The sequence below is a fragment of the Rhinoderma darwinii genome (genome assembly GCF_050947455.1).
Source record: "Rhinoderma darwinii isolate aRhiDar2 chromosome 5 unlocalized genomic scaffold, aRhiDar2.hap1 SUPER_5_unloc_5, whole genome shotgun sequence".
Lineage (NCBI taxonomy): Eukaryota > Metazoa > Chordata > Amphibia > Anura > Rhinodermatidae > Rhinoderma > Rhinoderma darwinii.
The window spans coordinates 260,711-275,408 of NW_027461809.1; the positions used below are offsets into that span (position 1 = coordinate 260,711).

The following is a 14,698-nucleotide window of genomic DNA, read 5'->3' on the forward strand; positions in this document are numbered from 1 at the left end:
TCCTAGGCAATTCCATGGGGCCCTGCAGGCTCACACACATTTACAGCTACTAAGCGGGAGGGAGGTGAATAAAGGCCGGAGAGGAAGCTACACAGGATTTGCTTCTTTTGCTTGCACCACAATGCAGTGCTGAAAGAGGAGGAATCTACATAAAAACGCCTTCCTGGCAACGCCCAAATGCCCTCCTGCCATGCAGATAAACACTGGCAGCGGCAGCAAGTGCATGCCCACAGCCACCCCTTGTTCCTTCACACCTTGTATCAGCTGTAATCCAGTCCAGTCCAGTCCAGTGCTGCCTGCTGAGCAGCACTGACCAACACTGCCTGGGCCCAGGCTTTTATCTATCTCTGAGGCAGGCCCCATTATGATGTCAGAAAGCTGGCTCTGGAATCCTGAGGGCTCCACTATGACACGTGCAAAGTTCCGTCTGAACTTTATATAAGACGGTGCGGCTCAGTCAGTCACTCAGTGTTGCCTGAGAGGGCAACACTGCAACAGCCGGCCGCCAGGCTGTCTTTTTTTTGCACATTTATTTGCCTCCAGGAGGCCACAAGAGGGAGACAAGGGACTGCAAAATGGAAAATAGGCATCCACCAACTTTACAGACAACTTCTCTTTGCTCCTACAACCTCCATCCTTGCACAGTTTGTTATTCTTCCAGGTAACATAGTAACAAATCCAAATTGCTGCTCTCTTTGTAGGCAAGCAAGGGTTTGTTGCAACTGCAATTCTTACTTCTTCTTGGAAATGTAGGGACGACAGTACATTCCATCACATCCATCTAGTGTACACAGGTAGGTCCATTGTGGCGGGCGGGCTGCTTTAATGGCTGTTTGCTGTTCCCCCTACTCCACTCCACTATTTGACTGTGGTGCTGCATCAATCAATCAGTGGCTGGCTCAGGTGCAGCTCTTTAACCTACCTAAAAGGGAGGGCGGAGAGAAGACAAGGAAGGTGAATGAGCTGTTCCAATGTGAAATGCCGGAAACACAGAAACACAGAAGACACACACACACACACACACACACACACACACACACACACACACACACACACACACACACACACACACACACACAACAAGAGGTGGCAATGTATTAATTAATTGCATTTAATAAATGAGCTCATTATCACACATGACTGTACAAATGCATTGTCCAACAGGTGTTGAAATAATGGGATTAAAAGGGGAGATCCCATCAGAAAGACAAAAACAATAGCAAACACAAATAGCACTTTTGGAATCTGATTTTAGTCAACACATAAGGGAAGGGTGCACCGGTCCTGGAAATACTGCAATACCAGGTCAATGCGTGGAGTGGACAGAGCAAGCTCTATTTCCATCTCCCTGTTCTAAAAATCCATTTAATATATGGTCCCCAGATAGGGGACGTATCAGATATTAAACTGATAAGAACAGATACTACACTTGATCTTAGCCAAAAGGCCGAGAAGCGATAACCCGAGCGGCCCTTGCCTTGCCCGAGCCTGTCCCATACTGCTGTTCACCCCTTGCAGCGATTGATTCAGCCTACTCCTAGGCAATTCCATGGGGCCCTGCAGGCTCACACACATTTACAGCTACTAAGCGGGAGGGAGGTGAATAAAGGCCGGAGAGGAAGCTACACAGGATTTGCTTCTTTTGCTTGCACCACAATGCAGTGCTGAAAGAGGAGGAATCTACATAAAAACGCCTTCCTGGCAACGCCCAAATGCCCTCCTGCCATGCAGATAAACACTGGCAGCGGCAGCAAGTGCATGCCCACAGCCACCCCTTGTTCCTTCACACCTTGTATCAGCTGTAATCCAGTCCAGTCCAGTCCAGTGCTGCCTGCTGAGCAGCACTGACCAACACTGCCTGGGCCCAGGCTTTTATCTATCTCTGAGGCAGGCCCCATTATGATGTCAGAAAGCTGGCTCTGGAATCCTGAGGGCTCCACTATGACACGTGCAAAGTTCCGTCTGAACTTTATATAAGACGGTGCGGCTCAGTCAGTCACTCAGTGTTGCCTGAGAGGGCAACACTGCAACAGCCGGCCGCCAGGCTGTCTTTTTTTTGCACATTTATTTGCCTCCAGGAGGCCACAAGAGGGAGACAAGGGACTGCAAAATGGAAAATAGGCATCCACCAACTTTACAGACAACTTCTCTTTGCTCCTACAACCTCCATCCTTGCACAGTTTGTTATTCTTCCAGGTAACATAGTAACAAATCCAAATTGCTGCTCTCTTTGTAGGCAAGCAAGGGTTTGTTGCAACTGCAATTCTTACTTCTTCTTGGAAATGTAGGGACGACAGTACATTCCATCACATCCATCTAGTGTACACAGGTAGGTCCATTGTGGCGGGCGGGCTGCTTTAATGGCTGTTTGCTGTTCCCCCTACTCCACTCCACTATTTGACTGTGGTGCTGCATCAATCAATCAGTGGCTGGCTCAGGTGCAGCTCTTTAACCTACCTAAAAGGGAGGGCGGAGAGAAGACAAGGAAGGTGAATGAGCTGTTCCAATGTGAAATGCCGGAAACACAGAAACACAGAAGACACACACACACACACACACACACACACACACACACACACACACACACACACACACACACACACACACACACACACACAACAAGAGGTGGCAATGTATTAATTAATTGCATTTAATAAATGAGCTCATTATCACACATGACTGTACAAATGCATTGTCCAACAGGTGTTGAAATAATGGGATTAAAAGGGGAGATCCCATCAGAAAGACAAAAACAATAGCAAACACAAATAGCACTTTTGGAATCTGATTTTAGTCAACACATAAGGGAAGGGTGCACCGGTCCTGGAAATACTGCAATACCAGGTCAATGCGTGGAGTGGACAGAGCAAGCTCTATTTCCATCTCCCTGTTCTAAAAATCCATTTAATATATGGTCCCCAGATAGGGGACGTATCAGATATTAAACTGATAAGAACAGATACTACACTTGATCTTAGCCAAAAGGCCGAGAAGCGATAACCCGAGCGGCCCTTGCCTTGCCCGAGCCTGTCCCATACTGCTGTTCACCCCTTGCAGCGATTGATTCAGCCTACTCCTAGGCAATTCCATGGGGCCCTGCAGGCTCACACACATTTACAGCTACTAAGCGGGAGGGAGGTGAATAAAGGCCGGAGAGGAAGCTACACAGGATTTGCTTCTTTTGCTTGCACCACAATGCAGTGCTGAAAGAGGAGGAATCTACATAAAAACGCCTTCCTGGCAACGCCCAAATGCCCTCCTGCCATGCAGATAAACACTGGCAGCGGCAGCAAGTGCATGCCCACAGCCACCCCTTGTTCCTTCACACCTTGTATCAGCTGTAATCCAGTCCAGTCCAGTCCAGTGCTGCCTGCTGAGCAGCACTGACCAACACTGCCTGGGCCCAGGCTTTTATCTATCTCTGAGGCAGGCCCCATTATGATGTCAGAAAGCTGGCTCTGGAATCCTGAGGGCTCCACTATGACACGTGCAAAGTTCCGTCTGAACTTTATATAAGACGGTGCGGCTCAGTCAGTCACTCAGTGTTGCCTGAGAGGGCAACACTGCAACAGCCGGCCGCCAGGCTGTCTTTTTTTTGCACATTTATTTGCCTCCAGGAGGCCACAAGAGGGAGACAAGGGACTGCAAAATGGAAAATAGGCATCCACCAACTTTACAGACAACTTCTCTTTGCTCCTACAACCTCCATCCTTGCACAGTTTGTTATTCTTCCAGGTAACATAGTAACAAATCCAAATTGCTGCTCTCTTTGTAGGCAAGCAAGGGTTTGTTGCAACTGCAATTCTTACTTCTTCTTGGAAATGTAGGGACGACAGTACATTCCATCACATCCATCTAGTGTACACAGGTAGGTCCATTGTGGCGGGCGGGCTGCTTTAATGGCTGTTTGCTGTTCCCCCTACTCCACTCCACTATTTGACTGTGGTGCTGCATCAATCAATCAGTGGCTGGCTCAGGTGCAGCTCTTTAACCTACCTAAAAGGGAGGGCGGAGAGAAGACAAGGAAGGTGAATGAGCTGTTCCAATGTGAAATGCCGGAAACACAGAAACACAGAAGACACACACACACACACACACACACACACACACACACACACACACACACACACACACACACACACACACACACACACACACACAACAAGAGGTGGCAATGTATTAATTAATTGCATTTAATAAATGAGCTCATTATCACACATGACTGTACAAATGCATTGTCCAACAGGTGTTGAAATAATGGGATTAAAAGGGGAGATCCCATCAGAAAGACAAAAACAATAGCAAACACAAATAGCACTTTTGGAATCTGATTTTAGTCAACACATAAGGGAAGGGTGCACCGGTCCTGGAAATACTGCAATACCAGGTCAATGCGTGGAGTGGACAGAGCAAGCTCTATTTCCATCTCCCTGTTCTAAAAATCCATTTAATATATGGTCCCCAGATAGGGGACGTATCAGATATTAAACTGATAAGAACAGATACTACACTTGATCTTAGCCAAAAGGCCGAGAAGCGATAACCCGAGCGGCCCTTGCCTTGCCCGAGCCTGTCCCATACTGCTGTTCACCCCTTGCAGCGATTGATTCAGCCTACTCCTAGGCAATTCCATGGGGCCCTGCAGGCTCACACACATTTACAGCTACTAAGCGGGAGGGAGGTGAATAAAGGCCGGAGAGGAAGCTACACAGGATTTGCTTCTTTTGCTTGCACCACAATGCAGTGCTGAAAGAGGAGGAATCTACATAAAAACGCCTTCCTGGCAACGCCCAAATGCCCTCCTGCCATGCAGATAAACACTGGCAGCGGCAGCAAGTGCATGCCCACAGCCACCCCTTGTTCCTTCACACCTTGTATCAGCTGTAATCCAGTCCAGTCCAGTCCAGTGCTGCCTGCTGAGCAGCACTGACCAACACTGCCTGGGCCCAGGCTTTTATCTATCTCTGAGGCAGGCCCCATTATGATGTCAGAAAGCTGGCTCTGGAATCCTGAGGGCTCCACTATGACACGTGCAAAGTTCCGTCTGAACTTTATATAAGACGGTGCGGCTCAGTCAGTCACTCAGTGTTGCCTGAGAGGGCAACACTGCAACAGCCGGCCGCCAGGCTGTCTTTTTTTTGCACATTTATTTGCCTCCAGGAGGCCACAAGAGGGAGACAAGGGACTGCAAAATGGAAAATAGGCATCCACCAACTTTACAGACAACTTCTCTTTGCTCCTACAACCTCCATCCTTGCACAGTTTGTTATTCTTCCAGGTAACATAGTAACAAATCCAAATTGCTGCTCTCTTTGTAGGCAAGCAAGGGTTTGTTGCAACTGCAATTCTTACTTCTTCTTGGAAATGTAGGGACGACAGTACATTCCATCACATCCATCTAGTGTACACAGGTAGGTCCATTGTGGCGGGCGGGCTGCTTTAATGGCTGTTTGCTGTTCCCCCTACTCCACTCCACTATTTGACTGTGGTGCTGCATCAATCAATCAGTGGCTGGCTCAGGTGCAGCTCTTTAACCTACCTAAAAGGGAGGGCGGAGAGAAGACAAGGAAGGTGAATGAGCTGTTCCAATGTGAAATGCCGGAAACACAGAAACACAGAAGACACACACACACACACACACACACACACACACACACAACAAGAGGTGGCAATGTATTAATTAATTGCATTTAATAAATGAGCTCATTATCACACATGACTGTACAAATGCATTGTCCAACAGGTGTTGAAATAATGGGATTAAAAGGGGAGATCCCATCAGAAAGACAAAAACAATAGCAAACACAAATAGCACTTTTGGAATCTGATTTTAGTCAACACATAAGGGAAGGGTGCACCGGTCCTGGAAATACTGCAATACCAGGTCAATGCGTGGAGTGGACAGAGCAAGCTCTATTTCCATCTCCCTGTTCTAAAAATCCATTTAATATATGGTCCCCAGATAGGGGACGTATCAGATATTAAACTGATAAGAACAGATTTTTTTTTTTTTTTTTTTTTTTTTTTTTCTTATTAAACCATTCAGGTTTTTTTGAATAAAACCGAGAACTGTAGTTGTTCAAACCACCTCTCTATTTTTCAAAAAATCTCATCACTCTGGTTCATTATTTTATTTTTCCATCAAATACAAGATAAATCAAACAAAATTCCTCAAACTAAATACCTCCATTTTAACATTCGCCATATCCCTTCCGCATCCATACCTCTTTCTAGATCCCATTTATAATAAAAATACAATTTAGCCAATACCATACTAACCACATCCTCCATCTCAAATACTTCTCTTTTATACACATTCAAATTCCTCGTATTCCACAATACTTCTTTCACACAAGTCAGAAAAATCCACAACACTCTATCCTTTTCACTACCCAAACTACACAAACCAAACAAGACAATTTCATACGTCAAAACCTTCAAACCAGTCAATTCTTCACACAACCCACTCAACTTTTTCCAAACATCCTTTGCATGCTTACACGACCAAAACACATGGCTCACATCCTCATCATCCCCACAACCTTCTCTCGGACACCTTTCAGACGCAACCAAACCTCTTCTTTTCTGAACACTCCTTACAGGCAACACTCCATGTACCGACATCCATAACAAATCTTTCTGCTTATTTGACACATCATACGTAACAATCTTCTTCCACACAGACTTAGACTCCATCGAATTCAAACCATTTACAGAACACATCACATTATTCATACACATACTTCTCACAACATTCTTTTCGCTCAAAAATCTCTCCATTCTTACATCCTCTAGCTGGAACTTTTTAATAAATTTTTCAACATACAAATACCACCCTGTGCACTGAAAAGCAATTGGTTTACATAAATTACGTTTTTCCCACCTTAGACGCTGAATCACCGTACCAGCTAGATACTTCGACATTCTGGAAGCCTTGGATTCTTTAAATAAAAGCTCTACAAAAAACCGTACACAATTAATTCCAATGAAGATCTCCAAATTTGGGAAATCAAGGCCTCCATTTCGTCTGCTTTTCATTAGAATTTCTCTCTTTGCCTTCTCAATCCCGCTCCCCCATAAAAAAAGGAACAAAACTCTATTCACTTTTTTTAACATATCAACAGCAGGAGGAAAAACCAGAGCAACATATAAAATCATAGGTAGAATAATACTTTTGACAATTAAAACCTTCCCCGAAAAAGAAAGATCCCTCATTCTCCACATTTCCAACTTTCTCACAATCCTACCACCTAACTCATCCCAACTTTCTCTCCCTTTCAACTCATCATCAAACACAATACCCAAAATTTTCACACCATCCACCTGTTCCATATCAGAATCACTCACTCGCTCATTACTGAAAAAAAATTTAAATTTGCTCTTACCCCAATTTATTTTAAAAGCAGACGCAATACAAAACATGTTTACAATCAACTTCACTCTGGACATATCATACACTGAATCACACAATACACAAATATCATCCATATATCCCAAAGCTTTCACACGTTTTCCATCACACCCGGGCACCACCAAACCTTTCACAACCTTATCATTTCTAATCATTTGCAACAATGGTTCAATCGCACAAATAAATAGGATGGGAGACAACGGACAACCCTGTCGCACACCAGACATAATACTAAATGATTCTGAAAAAAAACCCATTCACCTGCACACAACTCTTTGCATTCGCGTATAAATTCTTCAACAAACTCACAAACTGAACCGGAAAACCCATTCTCTCTAACACTTTAAACAAAAACACATGCGCCACACGATCAAACGCTTTCTCAAAATCTAACGCACACACAATCACCTTCTTATTCCGACCCTTACAATCCTCAAGCATGTCCCGCACCAACGCCACGTTCTCATGCAATTTCCTTTTCGGTACCGCACATACCTGATCCTCATCAATCACACACCCAATCACGTCTCTCATACGATTCGCAATCAGCTTGGCAAAAATTTTATAATCCGTATTCAGCAAAGTAATCGGTCGCCAGTTTTCTAACCGCCTCTTATCTCCTTTTTTATGCAACAGAACTACCATACCCTTCTTCATCACATCACACATATTCGTCCCAGAAAACAACACTCTCATAACATCTATAACATCCTTCCCAATTATGTCCCAATATTTCCCATAGAACTCAGCTGGTATCCCATCGATCCCTGGAGACTTATTTTTAGCCATACTTCCCACCACATCCTTTACTTCACCATCCATAATCTCACCAAGCAAAACCTCACATTCACTTTCAGGAACAAAATTACACACAATATCCAAAAACTCCTCATCATCACCCAAATCACATTTCTTCACATCATACAGTTGTTTATAAAAATCAGACACCACATCAATCACATCCTTACCAAACACCTCTTTATCATCCTTATCCAATAACACATTCATTCCACTTTTTCCACCACACATTTTTTTAAAGAAAAATCTAGTGCATTTCTCGTGATTATCTCTAACCTCCACCTTAGACCTAAATATTATTTCTTTCCCTTTTTCTCGGAACCACTCCTTAATATCTTTTTTTGTTTTTTCCAAATCGTGTCTTACATCCATACCCAAATTTTTACATTGATGAAGGAACGTCATCCGCATGTTAAAGCGTGAATATTGCAATCTTTTCCTTCTCGCTCTTCTATATCCTATTTGTCTAAAAAACCCACCAATCTTTTTTTTCACCCATACCCACCATTCACACACATTAGAGAAAGAACTTTTCTTCCTAACCCAAAACCCATATTTTTTCCCAAACCTAGTTTTCACCCTTTCATCACTCAGAAAACTAACATTCATCTTCCATACCCCTCTACCATAAAAGAAATTATTTATGACAAAAACCCCCAACAAACACTCGTGATCTGAAAACCACACTCTCTCCTGCGAATAATCTACACATTTCATTGCTGAAGTAGAAAAAAAGAAAAAGTCCAGACGAGAATCCGTTCTTCCGTCATCGGCATGGTAAGTAAATGGACCTGGTTTCCTGGTGACAGCGTCCTGCAAAGCAAAGTCCTGCAACATTTTATTCCACAAAACTCCAGTGACATCCACATTAGACTCTGTGGACCCAGCTCGGGCCTGCTTCTCCAGGATACAGTTAATGTCACCAACAATAATTACAGGAACTTTACCATGAAGAAAAAATTTTAAAGAATCAAAAAGTGCCAACCTATCAGTTTTCACAGCATGGCCATAGATATTAATTAGCCTAAACTGCCATCCCTTATAGGATAGTAACACACAGACACATCTTCCTTCTTGTATAATTTGAGTCTGTTTGATGACAAACTCATTATTTTTAAAAAGAATACCAATTCCATCATTCCTATTTGTGGAAGAAAAAGACCAAATTGCTTCCCCAAACTTCCATTCTTCTTTCCTAGGCATTTTTGACAAACCACATTCTTGTACGCAAACAATGTCACTGCCCTTAGAGGCCAAAAAGTCCAGGACTGCAGCACGCTTGTGAGCAGAGGAGAACACCCGTACATTTTGTGAGACAATTTTTAATCTCAAAGACATGCGGGCATAGTATGGTTAGTGCAATGGAAAGCCATGAGATAACCAGAACATATCACGTCCCAGGGAAATACATCGCTCTTTCCAAATTTGCCACATTGACTTCACTGAGGAAACCTTCCCCAGGAGAGCTGGGTACTTCTGAAGCCACCTCAGATGACTTAGGGCTAGAACTGGAGTCACTATCCAGCAAAGAAAAAGGATTTGCATGAGCAGAATCTTCCAATAAGCCTATCTTAAGTCTCTTCACCGCCTTTCCAGACTTCCCCCTTTTTGAGACAACTTTATGGAAGATTTCCGCACTAGTGGCACTAGGCATCCTGGCCTCCTTCTCGTCCTCCTCCGATATTGACCACTCCACTTTTGCTGAATCGTCCATTTTTGACTCTGGGCTAGAAAAGGACAAAATTTGCATACTTGCACCATTATCAGGGTATGCACACCCACTAGGTGGCGCTGTGTCTTTACCTTCCATAGGTATAACCCCAGGTGTCTCATCAACAGTTGGCTCTGCAGGAGGGACCACACCCAACTCCATGCTGTCAGTATGTGAGGTTAGAACCTCTCCTAATCCAGCTTTCCCAGGGTCCTGAGAAGCAGCCACAGAAACACTGCCAGCTGGCTCTGAAATTACCTCAGAAGAGGCAGCAAGGGAACATGTTGTTCTCACCTGTCTGCCCCATGTTCTTCTCTCTTGTCCTAAGAAAGGAAACACCTTTGGACATTTCCTACAAGTATGACCCGGCAAACCACAAATGTCACACCTGGATGGGGAAATGCATGCACTAGCCTCATGTCCTGTTTCCTTGCAATTTCTGCAAACTTTGCCTTTGCATGCATCTTTGGTATGCCCGTAGGAAAAACATGATCTACAAAAGCATGGCATATCTTGGTAGTACAGATATCCCTTATTCCCACCAATGGAAAAATTAGCAGGAGGATTCATCACTCCTCCAATACAGCTGGAGTCAGGTTTCAGCCTGACCCAGTACTTGATATCACCATTAAAGACTCCCCATAGGTTCTTCTGCTCCACACCTCCTCTAACATGGGTACAGTAATGAGCTAAAAAAGCCCTGACCAGCCTTCTATCCAGAAATGGGTTATACATATGAATTGTTATACATTTCTCCACTGTAGAAAAAAGAGGTTGCACTTCAATGGATGTTAAAGCCTCATGCATGTGTTTTTCCTTTAGCAACTGAAAAACGTTTAAACAGTAGGCGGCCTCAAAAAAGGATACATCGTATGTAGCAATATTGCTGAAAGCTTGGATACAGAATACCTCTACCAACTTAACTCCAGCCAGGTCCAGAAGGATGTTCTCAATGATATGTCCAGTATCAACTTCGTCTCTCCTCTGCTCATTCACCACGAAACGGATAGTGTTACGCACAGCTGCCATCTTGAAATGGAATGCCCAACGGCACGATGATCGCTCCCAAAAACGTCGGATAGGACTCCACGAAAGACCGAACCCCCGGCCCAGACCAGGCAATAAACCTGATCTGAGCCAAAAGGCCGAGAAGCGATAACCCGAGCGGCCCTTGCCTTGCCCGAGCCTGTCCCATACTGCTGTTCACCCCTTGCAGCGATTGATTCAGCCTACTCCTAGGCAATTCCATGGGGCCCTGCAGGCTCACACACATTTACAGCTACTAAGCGGGAGGGAGGTGAATAAAGGCCGGAGAGGAAGCTACACAGGATTTGCTTCTTTTGCTTGCACCACAATGCAGTGCTGAAAGAGGAGGAATCTACATAAAAACGCCTTCCTGGCAACGCCCAAATGCCCTCCTGCCATGCAGATAAACACTGGCAGCGGCAGCAAGTGCATGCCCACAGCCACCCCTTGTTCCTTCACACCTTGTATCAGCTGTAATCCAGTCCAGTCCAGTCCAGTGCTGCCTGCTGAGCAGCACTGACCAACACTGCCTGGGCCCAGGCTTTTATCTATCTCTGAGGCAGGCCCCATTATGATGTCAGAAAGCTGGCTCTGGAATCCTGAGGGCTCCACTATGACACGTGCAAAGTTCCGTCTGAACTTTATATAAGACGGTGCGGCTCAGTCAGTCACTCAGTGTTGCCTGAGAGGGCAACACTGCAACAGCCGGCCGCCAGGCTGTCTTTTTTTTGCACATTTATTTGCCTCCAGGAGGCCACAAGAGGGAGACAAGGGACTGCAAAATGGAAAATAGGCATCCACCAACTTTACAGACAACTTCTCTTTGCTCCTACAACCTCCATCCTTGCACAGTTTGTTATTCTTCCAGGTAACATAGTAACAAATCCAAATTGCTGCTCTCTTTGTAGGCAAGCAAGGGTTTGTTGCAACTGCAATTCTTACTTCTTCTTGGAAATGTAGGGACGACAGTACATTCCATCACATCCATCTAGTGTACACAGGTAGGTCCATTGTGGCGGGCGGGCTGCTTTAATGGCTGTTTGCTGTTCCCCCTACTCCACTCCACTATTTGACTGTGGTGCTGCATCAATCAATCAGTGGCTGGCTCAGGTGCAGCTCTTTAACCTACCTAAAAGGGAGGGCGGAGAGAAGACAAGGAAGGTGAATGAGCTGTTCCAATGTGAAATGCCGGAAACACAGAAACACAGAAGACACACACACACACACACACACACACACACACACACACACACACACACACACACACACACACACACACACAACAAGAGGTGGCAATGTATTAATTAATTGCATTTAATAAATGAGCTCATTATCACACATGACTGTACAAATGCATTGTCCAACAGGTGTTGAAATAATGGGATTAAAAGGGGAGATCCCATCAGAAAGACAAAAACAATAGCAAACACAAATAGCACTTTTGGAATCTGATTTTAGTCAACACATAAGGGAAGGGTGCACCGGTCCTGGAAATACTGCAATACCAGGTCAATGCGTGGAGTGGACAGAGCAAGCTCTATTTCCATCTCCCTGTTCTAAAAATCCATTTAATATATGGTCCCCAGATAGGGGACGTATCAGATATTAAACTGATAAGAACAGATACTACACTTGATCTTAGCCAAAAGGCCGAGAAGCGATAACCCGAGCGGCCCTTGCCTTGCCCGAGCCTGTCCCATACTGCTGTTCACCCCTTGCAGCGATTGATTCAGCCTACTCCTAGGCAATTCCATGGGGCCCTGCAGGCTCACACACATTTACAGCTACTAAGCGGGAGGGAGGTGAATAAAGGCCGGAGAGGAAGCTACACAGGATTTGCTTCTTTTGCTTGCACCACAATGCAGTGCTGAAAGAGGAGGAATCTACATAAAAACGCCTTCCTGGCAACGCCCAAATGCCCTCCTGCCATGCAGATAAACACTGGCAGCGGCAGCAAGTGCATGCCCACAGCCACCCCTTGTTCCTTCACACCTTGTATCAGCTGTAATCCAGTCCAGTCCAGTCCAGTGCTGCCTGCTGAGCAGCACTGACCAACACTGCCTGGGCCCAGGCTTTTATCTATCTCTGAGGCAGGCCCCATTATGATGTCAGAAAGCTGGCTCTGGAATCCTGAGGGCTCCACTATGACACGTGCAAAGTTCCGTCTGAACTTTATATAAGACGGTGCGGCTCAGTCAGTCACTCAGTGTTGCCTGAGAGGGCAACACTGCAACAGCCGGCCGCCAGGCTGTCTTTTTTTTGCACATTTATTTGCCTCCAGGAGGCCACAAGAGGGAGACAAGGGACTGCAAAATGGAAAATAGGCATCCACCAACTTTACAGACAACTTCTCTTTGCTCCTACAACCTCCATCCTTGCACAGTTTGTTATTCTTCCAGGTAACATAGTAACAAATCCAAATTGCTGCTCTCTTTGTAGGCAAGCAAGGGTTTGTTGCAACTGCAATTCTTACTTCTTCTTGGAAATGTAGGGACGACAGTACATTCCATCACATCCATCTAGTGTACACAGGTAGGTCCATTGTGGCGGGCGGGCTGCTTTAATGGCTGTTTGCTGTTCCCCCTACTCCACTCCACTATTTGACTGTGGTGCTGCATCAATCAATCAGTGGCTGGCTCAGGTGCAGCTCTTTAACCTACCTAAAAGGGAGGGCGGAGAGAAGACAAGGAAGGTGAATGAGCTGTTCCAATGTGAAATGCCGGAAACACAGAAACACAGAAGACACACACACACACACACACACACACACACACACACAACAAGAGGTGGCAATGTATTAATTAATTGCATTTAATAAATGAGCTCATTATCACACATGACTGTACAAATGCATTGTCCAACAGGTGTTGAAATAATGGGATTAAAAGGGGAGATCCCATCAGAAAGACAAAAACAATAGCAAACACAAATAGCACTTTTGGAATCTGATTTTAGTCAACACATAAGGGAAGGGTGCACCGGTCCTGGAAATACTGCAATACCAGGTCAATGCGTGGAGTGGACAGAGCAAGCTCTATTTCCATCTCCCTGTTCTAAAAATCCATTTAATATATGGTCCCCAGATAGGGGACGTATCAGATATTAAACTGATAAGAACAGATTGAAAATTGCTTTATTGACAATCAATCGTCATCATACAAACATTACTGCGACGCAGCGCAAGCCATGAAGCAGCAAATAATAAATAATAACAGTCGTCAAACATAACATGACAGTATAATACACAGTACAGGCTAGCCTATGCTATACATTACACCACATGCTACACTAACATTCTTGCATTCACTAAAGCCAAACAACAAAGCATTACAGACAAGTGATGGGATAGGGGAGTGGGTAGGAGGGGATAGGGAAGGGGGAAATCACAGGCCCGAAGCTTTATTGAAAGACAACACACAAGAAGGGAGAGTGGGGGGAAGGGGAGTATCAGTCCTCTTCCTCATCGACGTCCGGGCTGTCCCAGGTGGAATAGTCTCTGAGCAGGCTGTGGATCAGCCTGCGGCAGTCCTGGACGGACACACTCTCTCTCCGCAAAATCAGACGGTTCCTGGCGAACCATATAGCGTCCTTAAAGCAGTTCATAAGGCGCCAGGCTTCCTGGATTGCTCCATCCGTGGTATTCCCAGGAAATAGTCCATAAAGTACCGAGCGGTACGACAGTCTGTTCCTGGGTACTGAGTCCTTGAGTTCATGTTCCAAGGCTTTCAACAGACCCTGTGCAAAGGGGCACT

General features: G+C 45.0%; 4 non-coding genes and 2 pseudogenes across 4 annotated transcripts; all 6 read right to left on the reverse strand.

Moving 5' to 3' along the window:
* Positions 1 to 1,268: 1,268 nt before the first annotated feature.
* LOC142696177 (U2 spliceosomal RNA) lies at positions 1,269 to 1,459 on the reverse strand. The gene has a single exon (XR_012864164.1). It is a non-coding gene; the product is annotated as a U2 spliceosomal RNA (small nuclear RNA).
* Positions 1,460 to 2,807: 1,348 nt separating this feature from the next.
* Positions 2,808 to 2,998, reverse strand: LOC142696178 (U2 spliceosomal RNA). The gene has a single exon (XR_012864165.1). It is a non-coding gene; the product is annotated as a U2 spliceosomal RNA (small nuclear RNA).
* Positions 2,999 to 4,350: 1,352 nt separating this feature from the next.
* LOC142696179 (U2 spliceosomal RNA) lies at positions 4,351 to 4,541 on the reverse strand. Its single transcript, XR_012864166.1, has one exon. It is a non-coding gene; the product is annotated as a U2 spliceosomal RNA (small nuclear RNA).
* Positions 4,542 to 5,847: 1,306 nt separating this feature from the next.
* Positions 5,848 to 6,067, reverse strand: LOC142696230 (U2 spliceosomal RNA; annotated as a pseudogene).
* A 6,350-nt stretch (positions 6,068 to 12,417) lies between these two features.
* Positions 12,418 to 12,608, reverse strand: LOC142696180 (U2 spliceosomal RNA). The gene has a single exon (XR_012864167.1). It is a non-coding gene; the product is annotated as a U2 spliceosomal RNA (small nuclear RNA).
* A 1,306-nt stretch (positions 12,609 to 13,914) lies between these two features.
* LOC142696222 (U2 spliceosomal RNA) lies at positions 13,915 to 14,094 on the reverse strand (annotated as a pseudogene).
* Positions 14,095 to 14,698: the final 604 nt, after the last annotated feature.